Source organism: Geospiza fortis, unplaced genomic scaffold (genome assembly GCF_000277835.1).
Source record: "Geospiza fortis unplaced genomic scaffold, GeoFor_1.0 scaffold188, whole genome shotgun sequence".
In the NCBI taxonomy this organism is placed as follows: Eukaryota; Metazoa; Chordata; class Aves; order Passeriformes; family Thraupidae; genus Geospiza; species Geospiza fortis.
The window spans coordinates 5,326,140-5,335,539 of record NW_005054337.1 but is presented as its reverse complement, the minus strand read 5'-3'; the positions used below and the strand labels follow the sequence as shown (position 1 = coordinate 5,335,539).

General features: G+C 42.1%; 1 long non-coding RNA gene across 1 annotated transcript; it reads left to right on the top strand.

Moving 5' to 3' along the window:
* The first annotated feature begins 3,788 nt into the window (after nucleotides 1-3,788).
* On the top strand, nucleotides 3,789-9,163 carry LOC102045132. The gene is made up of 3 exons (XR_265356.2): nucleotides 3,789-3,883; nucleotides 3,971-4,068; nucleotides 9,015-9,163. It is a non-coding gene; the product is annotated as an uncharacterized LOC102045132 (long non-coding RNA).
* The last annotated feature ends 237 nt before the right edge of the window (nucleotides 9,164-9,400 follow it).

Below are 9,400 nucleotides of genomic sequence, written 5' to 3'. Positions count from 1 at the left end.
ATTCAAATGGCATTTGCCATCCTGTTGATGGTTGCTGATATTCTTTGTGCTTCTACCCCCTAACTAACTAGACCATAAGTCTGCTGCAGTCAGAGCTTTCCAATCTCCTTAAAATGTGCTTTTTTTTTTTTTTCTTGAAACATCTAAGCCAGGATTTAAGATTAAAGCAATTTTTTCTGTCCTTCCTTCACTATGTGATGACCCTGTTTGTGCCTTCATGAATCTCTACTGAATGTCCAGTTCTGCAGTGTCCAGACAGATTATTCTTGCCACGTCTGTTGCTTAAATTGAGGAGAGAGTTCTTCACCTCACTATGCCTTGTACAATGCCAAACACATCTTTATTTGCTGGATTAAGAAAAATAAAACCTATATTAGGTATAAAACCTATATTTTCAGCTATTGGAGCAAGAACCTCAAGTATTTTATATTAAATCATCCCACCATATACATGCTCAGGTTCATTTTTATTTCTGTCCCTTGATATCCTATCTACAAGTGCCTCAACTTTCAAGTGGGAAATTATCCCCCAAAAAGCCCAAGAGTTTAAGGAACAAAGTGAGACCTTAAGTACAAGGCTTGTAGAGAAGCTACATGTAAGCCATACAGACTTAGGAAAAAATGTCAATATCAGCATCTACTTAATATATATCAGTAAAATACTGCTTTTGCAATGTGTGAAAACACGATGTATTTTGTTAGATCTACAACTGTAGATCTGACTGTAAGGTCTTGTGCTAAATTACTACACATTCAACAATGCTGGCTCCAGAGAGCTTTGGAAAAAAAGCCTCTAACACAAATCCAAAATGAGTCTTTGCTTGTTTGGAATTTTTGCTTTTTTTAAAATAATTTTTTTAATGGATCACTGAAATGCCCATTGCCTTGAGACTGGCATAGAAGAAAATTTTAATGCTCTTCTCTCTCATGGAAATCTGGAGCTCTCCAGTGATTTAAGTCTTTCATTCCTTCCTTTTAACTTCATAAGGACTTAGTCCAAAACTTGTCTGCAGCCTAAGACTGACTGCTGACTTGTCAGAGTCTTGGTCCCTATTGATATTAAATTGAGAAAATTGTGCAAAAAGTAAATAGAAAGGAAAGATATGTCTCCATCAAACAAAAATACAGTATTTAGAGCTGCTAAGAAGTCAGATCCTAGAATAATTTATGTTGGTGAGAAAGCTTAAGGGTCTCAGTGCACATAAATTGGCACAAGGCTTAAGAAACGCAAATATTTATAAGATTCTCTAATTTAGTAAATGGATTCTTAAAAACTAAGAGCTGTGCTTCCCCCCCCATGTATATAAAACACGTGACAGCACTCTGCAGACCTCCTCAGATCATAACATGTAGTGCAAAGCATTTCTGCAGAAAGCTCCTATCTCCTTGATGCTCTTAAGTTTCTCCCAAATCTTCCCTGGGATGTTGTGAGTCTTTGCCCCACAATGCTTTCTATCCAGACAAGCTATTCCCTCCATTTCTCCTTCACCTGAAAGTATATTTTTCTGCATTTCTAGATTAAATTTTCTTCTTATGTTGATGTGATTGGAGGAATTTTCTGAGTGACTGCTAGGATAAAGGTGCCCCTTTTTGAGAGCATCTTGCATGAGGAGCACTGTACAGCTGAACAGGAGTGCTAGAATTGAATGTCACCAAGGCCTGGCTGTCACCAGTTGTTCACTTATCACCCTGCCTTGCTGTTTTCTGAAGGATGAAATATTCCAAACCCAAACAAAGTCATCATTTAAGGAGCAAGAAGGCCTCTGTGGAGTGTCTGTGCAGAGTCTCTCTGGAGGTGGAGGCTTCTCGCAGCCCTCATTACTCGGTGCTGGCTGGCAGGGCAGGGGCTGCTGGGCTGGAGTGCTGACAGGGAGGTGATGGAGTGTCTGCTGGAGCCGTGGCTGAGGGTCGGGGCCCGAAACGTGAGAACAAAATGGGCCCGGGTGCTAATGGCTGTCAGGTGTGCGCCAGGGAGCGCGGGGGAGCGCGCACAGGGGAGCGAGCACAGGGGTGTGAGCACAGGAGTGAGCACAGGGGTGTGAGCACAGGGGAGTGAGCACAGGGGTGTGAGCACAGGGGAGTGAGCACAGGGGTGTGAGAGCACAGGAATGAGCACAGGGGTGTGAGCACAGGGGAGTGAGCACAGGGGTGTGAGCACAGGGGAGTGAGCACAGGGCTCCCCCTGCCAAGAGAAACACAACTGGGGCCTCATGAAAATAAGCAAGGGCCGAGGGAGCTTTTCCTCACACTGGTTGTGCACAGCACGCACATCCCATCGCTTGCACACATCCTCCAGGGCAGGATGCCAGCAGAGCTCCCAGAGCTGTTCCCATTTCCCAGCCAAGGGACAAAGCCCTCTCCTTGCTGGGGCTGCTAAATACCCTGGAGCACCTCTTTCCTCTGATGTGTGGAAACCCAGGGCACAGGGAATGTTTCTCTGTCTGCTCTGGGGTGCCCTGACCCCCAGGGCAGCACTGACTTTGACCCTCATTCATGGAGAAAGTTTCCCAAACCTCAAGATTGACTGGAATCCACAAAAGTGTGAAATAGATTATAGAGAGCAGTGTGGGTGTATCATTTGGTGAGAAATTGAGGTTTTGGGATTTTTAGTGTGTTGTGGATGGAAGCAAGATGGAGGGCACAGGGTGTTGTCCTGGGTTTCTTCTTCATGCTTCTTCTTGGGTTTGGGTGGCATTTTGTAATTGAGCAGAAAAGTCCCCATTGTGAGCTCTTTGGGATCAGTTATTGGGTTAAAAGGGAAAATAATCCAGGTGTCAGTTCTTAATTGGACAGTTTAGTCTTAAAAGAGATTGTTGGCTGTGTTGTGCCATCTAATGAAAAGTTGCCAAACTCGCAGCAGTGAGACTGTTTTACTGATAAGAAATAATAAACACCTGAGTCTGAACATGAACTACTGCCTCAAGTGCCTTCAATCCAGACCCAGAGAAACCCACAACTGGGACCCCCACACCTGTGTTCACCTCGTAGGGTGTCACCTTCCTTACCTCAGAAATCATCCTCCTGATCTCCCCTTTCAGCCATCACCTCTCCTTTTCTATTCCCAGCCCTCGCTGATGCACACCAAGATTACATTTCTGCTTTGGCCTGGGTTGTGTTTTCCAGGCCAATATATTATGCCACTTTCACACTCCCCTCCCTGCCCCATCTGGCTTCCATCCTACCCCCATAAAGATTATTAATATCGCCTGTTTCCAAGCGATTTATTAGCAGGGGCCTAACTGGTGCCATTTCCCATTTTAGTAGAGCACTGAAAATAATCCTGCGGAGTGTGCCCAGCTATAAAAATGTACTTATACTGTCATATTTGCAGTTTCAAACATGCACCACTTGATAGTCTCAAAAGTGCTGTTTAATTGGGGTTTATGGGTTCTAATTAATTATACTATATAAAAAAATTACTTGTCCCATTACAGCTCTCTGTGGTTTACTCTGAAGAGCAATGTAATTTAGAGATAAATTGTCCTTCTCTATCCCCCTGCTCCCCCTCTTCCCAGCAAGTTCCAAAACAGTTTAATTCTCCTCTAACCCAGGAATTAAGCTGAGAGAAAGCTACATTTTGATCAAGGGACACAACTTTTCCCCATATCCATAAACAGCTTTAAATGTGACTCGAAATGGTTCCACGTTCTTTCTGCTGAATCAGGCTGGTGAAATTATGAATAATCCTGAGGCTTTGCACAGCTCAGGTCTGGAGGGGCTGGGATTTTGCAAAGACTTGAACATGATGGCTGCTTTGTGCACTGTGGATTATTTCCTCTGATTTTACAGAGGTAACAGTGAAGGAAGGTGAGAATGAGCGCAGGATTTTTTGCTGGATGAAGGTCTACGTTGAGATTTCTCTCCATGAACCTGTAGGAAAACAGGTAAAGGATCTCCCTGCCTTTGTGGCATTTTGGTGTGACAAGCAGCAGAGGAAAAATCTCGAGTTAACTTTCTGTTCTCTCTTGCAGAATCATGAAACCTGGATTACTCAAACAAATTTTGGGGCAGTCTTCTGACTTTAAATGCTTCCTGGAAAGACTTTGTGAAAAAATGAGCAGCCAAGCAGGTGCACTTGTGGTTGTTTGAAATATACTATTAAATTACATCCCTCACTGTAATAAATTTGGTCTCATGAGGCAAAACATGAAATATAGTAGAGCTGAAGTGGAAAACATTGTATCCTATGGCGAGAGGGGATGGCTTTACACTGAAAGAGAGCAAGTTTAGATTGGATATTAGGAAAAAATTCTTCACTATGAGGGAGATCAGGCCCTGGCACAGGATGCCCAAAGAATCTGTGGCTGCCCCTGGATCCCTGGAAGTGTCCAAGGCCAGGTTGGATGGGGCTTGGAGCAACCTGGGACAGTGGAAGGTGTCCCTGCCCATGGCAGGAGGTTGAAATGAGATGATCTTTAAGGTTGCTTCCACCCCAAACCATTCTGCGATTCTGTTACTTTAGCTGGAAGTTAGGGAGTCAGAATGTTAATTAATGAAAAAAGACAGGGCAAAGAAACCTCTTTGATTTGCCTTTTACAGGGAAATTCTACTTATTTTAAAAATTTCATGTCATTCAAACTTTTGTGTGTGGCAGATACCTCCAAATTTATACCCCCAGGCCTAGGAAGGCAACGTGGTGGCCTCTCCACATCCCTGCTGTTATTCTCAGTACTAAAAGGTTATGATTCCTAATGTCACTGCACAAATGAGCATTCACTGGATCAAAAAAGTTTGTTAGTCATGCTTCACTAATTTGCTTATTTTATAAATTTAATAACCAGCATGTCAGTTGCTGGAAACTTGGATCATCCTGGGTGTCCGGATCAGTCTGCTTCATGTGCTGGAGCACAAGCTGTGAGAACTGCCAAATAAAGAAAAAAAAAAGGGAAAAAGAAACACTACAGTCACACACATTACTCATCAATCTGAAAAGTAACAAGATTTGTACTGAGAATTGTTTTTATTAAAGTAGTCCTTTTGTGCAGTAAAATTAGTTAAGAGAATTTTAGTGCATATATCTAGTTGATTATATAAAGACTAACTACAACCTGCAGTTTTATGGAGTGACTTAACAAAACAGAGTCCAAATCTGAAAAAAACTGAAAATCTCTGGGCAGTCTTTGGATAAGTCCATACAAACCTGAATATCTTGGTGTTTGTACAGTGTTTATGTTTGCTTTTACATGGCTTTTACTGCCTCAGAAAGCCATTTATGGAGAGGAAACAATATGAAACCTGCTCTTCTCATGTGATTTTCATCATCCAGAGATTTAAATAAGTGGGATCTGCTCTTTTTGTGCTATTCTGTCCCCATAAATTACTCCTGGAGGCATTAAAAGGGCTTGTGAAAAACACAGTAATAAATAGCCAGAGGACAAATACAAATGTTGCAAACTGCTCATGCTGCTGTGGCAGCAGCTCTGCTGTGAATTTATTGGGCAAAACTGATGAGGGATCTCCATACCTGTGTCAGCTCTGCTCTGTGTGGAGGCTCATTTTACACGGCTAAAACCGATGCTGAAAATCCCCTTTTTTATGGGATGACTTTTACAACAGTATTGTGATTGCTCAGGAGCTGACTGGGTTACTCTGGTTATTCCAGAGGAGCAGAAGGGTTAAGGAAAATGAAGAGAGAAAGGAAATGTCAGCTGCAGAAGGATTTTGCAGCCCATGCCACCTGCAGCAGCTCCCTGCCCTGAGTGGAGCGTGCCTCCGGGCAGGGACAGCGGGCTTGTGTAACAGAGGAGAGCCCTGCCAGGTCCTCTCTCCTGACACATCCCAGACCACAAGCATGGCCCTAGATCTGAGGGAGAGGAGCAGCAGGGGCACGTGTGAGTCATGGCCCTCATGACAGGGGAATTCCTCGCTGGCTGCTGGCAGCGGCCGCGCTGAGCGGTTTGCGCTGCCCAAGCATTACGGAAAGAGCCCTGCTCAGCTGAGTGCTGAGCTCTGACTGCTCACCAGCCTTCAAAATAGAAGATCCTGACATAGGGTTTTTTGGTTTCTTTTGTTTTTTGTTTTTGTTTTTTTGTTTTTTTTTTTTTTTTTATTAAACCGTTCTCATGACTGTTCCTTTGAGAACTTGGAGAAGCCCAGGTTCACACAAGCCCCAGCACGGTCCTTCAAAGGTGGCTGAGTCAAATTGCCTGTCTTATCCCCTTGATAAGAAAACAATGAGCCAAATATTAATCAGTGAAACTGCCAGGCTAACTTTCTATGGCGTTTAATTAAACCAAACCCCAGGTTCATCTCTTAAAAGTCCCCTTGATCAGGGCACACGTGTGTGTTCTGTGCTGGGAGCTGAGGTGGGCTGGCTCTGCCCTCAGTCCATTTCTGGATGGCAACTCAGACCTGCTGCTCCTTCTTACACAAGTTGGTGGTGGATGCTTTAGGTTAAAAAAGTTCAGATTCGGGTCTTTTTTCATGAGTCTATGAAATGAGACAGACCTGTGTGTGAGGAAAGAGCAGAGCTCCACTCCTCACTCTGTTCTAAGTGGGAGAGACAGTAAAAGTACCTGGAAAATGAGGATATATTCCTGACTATCACTGTATTGAAAATAACACATAGCACATTTAATAAGTTTTTTATTACAAAATGTAGATGCTACTGCAGTGGTATTTTAGAAATAGCTGGTATTGTGCTTGTAACAAGGATTGTTTGAAACTTTCCAGGCTTCTTTATTTCCTTGTAACTCTGTCAAGCTCCAAATATTCACATTAAAATTTCCAGTGCTGGTATCAGCTCTGGTTGATTTATTTAAAACAATTTAAACCCAACACAAATAAAATTTTAAGGGAACTTGGAAGTTTGAGGAAAGGGAGGCATAGGTGTTCCCATGATTCAAAATGAAATGAAATTATGAAATAACTGAATTTCCTGAATACTGGAAATTTGGAGTTCTGCTTCTGCATACTGCTTCAACAGGGAATTTTATAAAATACAAGTGGTTCTGATTTACCCAGGCACATGTATCCTGATTTCCTGAAACAGAAAGGCACAGTCAGAAGGCTGAACTGAAACCTATTGAGCAGATTTTGTTTGCCTTTAATTTTAAACTGAAGACTTTAATCATTTGGGCATAATATACCATGCCAGGCACCTTTCCCAGTCTTTGGAAAATTATGACTGATTATGAATCAGAAACAAGAGTATAAGTATACATAAGTTGATATTATTACACATATATAATGACATTTTTATCCTGTTTTATATATTTATCATATATAAAATACATTTCTATTTTCCTTTAAAATTACATTTGTATATAAAATTTATATTTTATATATATACACAAATGTGTAAGGGAGACTGTTCTCCTTGAAAAGCTTATTATTTAGAAGTGAATATCGGGAAATCATGAAATTAGGGTTTCCTGCAAAGTGTTTATTTGGCTTCCTTTTGTACCTGTGCCTGGTCTAGTCTTTAATTACTTGACCATGGGCTATATTTAGCAGAGGACCCTGGTCTCATTCAGTTCAGAAGGTGGAGCAGCTCAGGACATGAGTCAGAGCTGAGGACAGGAGGAGGCGGATGCCTGGTGAACATTGCCTGGGTTTGCTGTGGAAGAAGGGAGAGCACAGTAAAAGGCAGAGAGCTGAAAAGAAAATGTGAAATCGCATGGTTCAAGCATCTGAATCCTGCAAAACTTTCATCCCATTTCAGAGAAGTTGATTTGCACTAAATTCTTCCCAACTGGCTATTAATTTTATTTTGCTTTCCATGTTTCCATTTGCAGAATAGACTGCCAGTGCTTTCTCCTGACATATGATGCTGTACAATGTTAAACATTCTGAGAAACCAATTCCCAGACATCTCAGTTTGGGGACTCAACTCTAGCAGAATGTTTTGACCTGAATCTCTTTGTGTTTCAGTTTGCCATCTGTTAAACAAGAATAATAATATCCTCTCGTCTTACAGGGTGTTGTTAGGAGAAACGAGGGCTGTGAAGCACTCATATGCCATACTGATAAGAGCCCTAGAAAAACTCACAAGAAAATCAGCAATTGTGTCTTCCAAGCAGGTTTGGAGTAGTGTGTGGTAAATGAGGCCCCAAGCCACATGCTGAATAATGGCACTGTAACAAAATATTGAATAGCTGCTTATTTAGTGAACACTGTCCATCCTGAGGTAGAATCTGGTGGAAAACAAGGCATAATCCTGTATTTAAAGAATGACTCATAATGCAGATGAATAAGGGTTTATGGTTAACCTTAGTTCTGATGTTTTGATCACTTGGTTTTGCAGATATAAGGGGTGCATGTGCAAAAGGATACCTGTGCCTAAAAAGAAACAAAATCTGAGTTCAAAAATTCTTGTTCAATGAAATGTGCAGGATCTTCATTCTGGTCTCTGCAAAGGAAATACTTCTGGGTACCTGGTGGATTTTTGGAAGGACACTTTCTCCTGTTTGGGAAACAGCTTCCAAGCAAATGTTGAAGTGTAGCTCGTTGCCTCTCCTTTGTTTTTAAATTATGAGAAAAGCTTTACAGCTGGGAGAGCTGATAGTGGAAATAGTTTTGAGATTAGTGCTTGGATTCTTGCATGCACCTGGACGGGCTCCTGCAAAATTTGCACGGGGAACTACCGCACATTCTGTTATGAACAGTTCTTCTATGGCTTGTGGAAGAGGGAACCCCTAAGTCCTGAAGCAATCAAGTGCAGAGCTCTCACAGAGCTAGACAGAGTACTTATTTGAGATAGAAGAATATTTTGCACAAGAATGGAAGGGTATTAATTGTCTAGGAATAAATTCTGTCTGGAAAGTAAATGAAAGGGTTTTTAACCATCACAGCAACAGGATTCTTGAGTATCTTCCTACTGGGAAGAAACATGGAGTTTCCTTTTTTCCTCACAAGATGTCTGGTAAAAATACAGAAGGGGTTTGCAGATCTGAATATGTCTGTGAGGGCAGATAGGGCTTAAGACCCTAAGAAACCTGTTTCTGGTCTCATATCTGTTATTTCTTGTTGCTAAAAGCAGCCCTCACAAGGCTGACATTTCTTTTCTCCTCACAGGAGAAACTGGCTTCTGGAGGGATGAAAGAATAAATCCAATCTTCTCAACTTCATTCATGAGGACTCATGAGCAGAGCAAGGAATCAGAAAAACATCTTTCCAAATGAGACAGGTCCTAGTTATGAAAGAGTAAAGTGCTCTGCATTTTTGTGTCCCTCTACAAACCCTTCCCTGCTTTCTGAAGGCTGAAGAGCCCCCATGGGAGAGGGGTCCGGCATGATGCACTGTCTGTACCCCTGTGTTTGCTCTCCTCTTCCTTATTCTCTGCTGTTTGCAAAGTAGGGCTGAGTTGGCTCCTCTGATAAAGCATCCTTCCCAGACACAAAGAAGAGAGGAACAATTCCAGGCCACTTTGCAAGTCATTGGGAACACAACATAGCCACCTT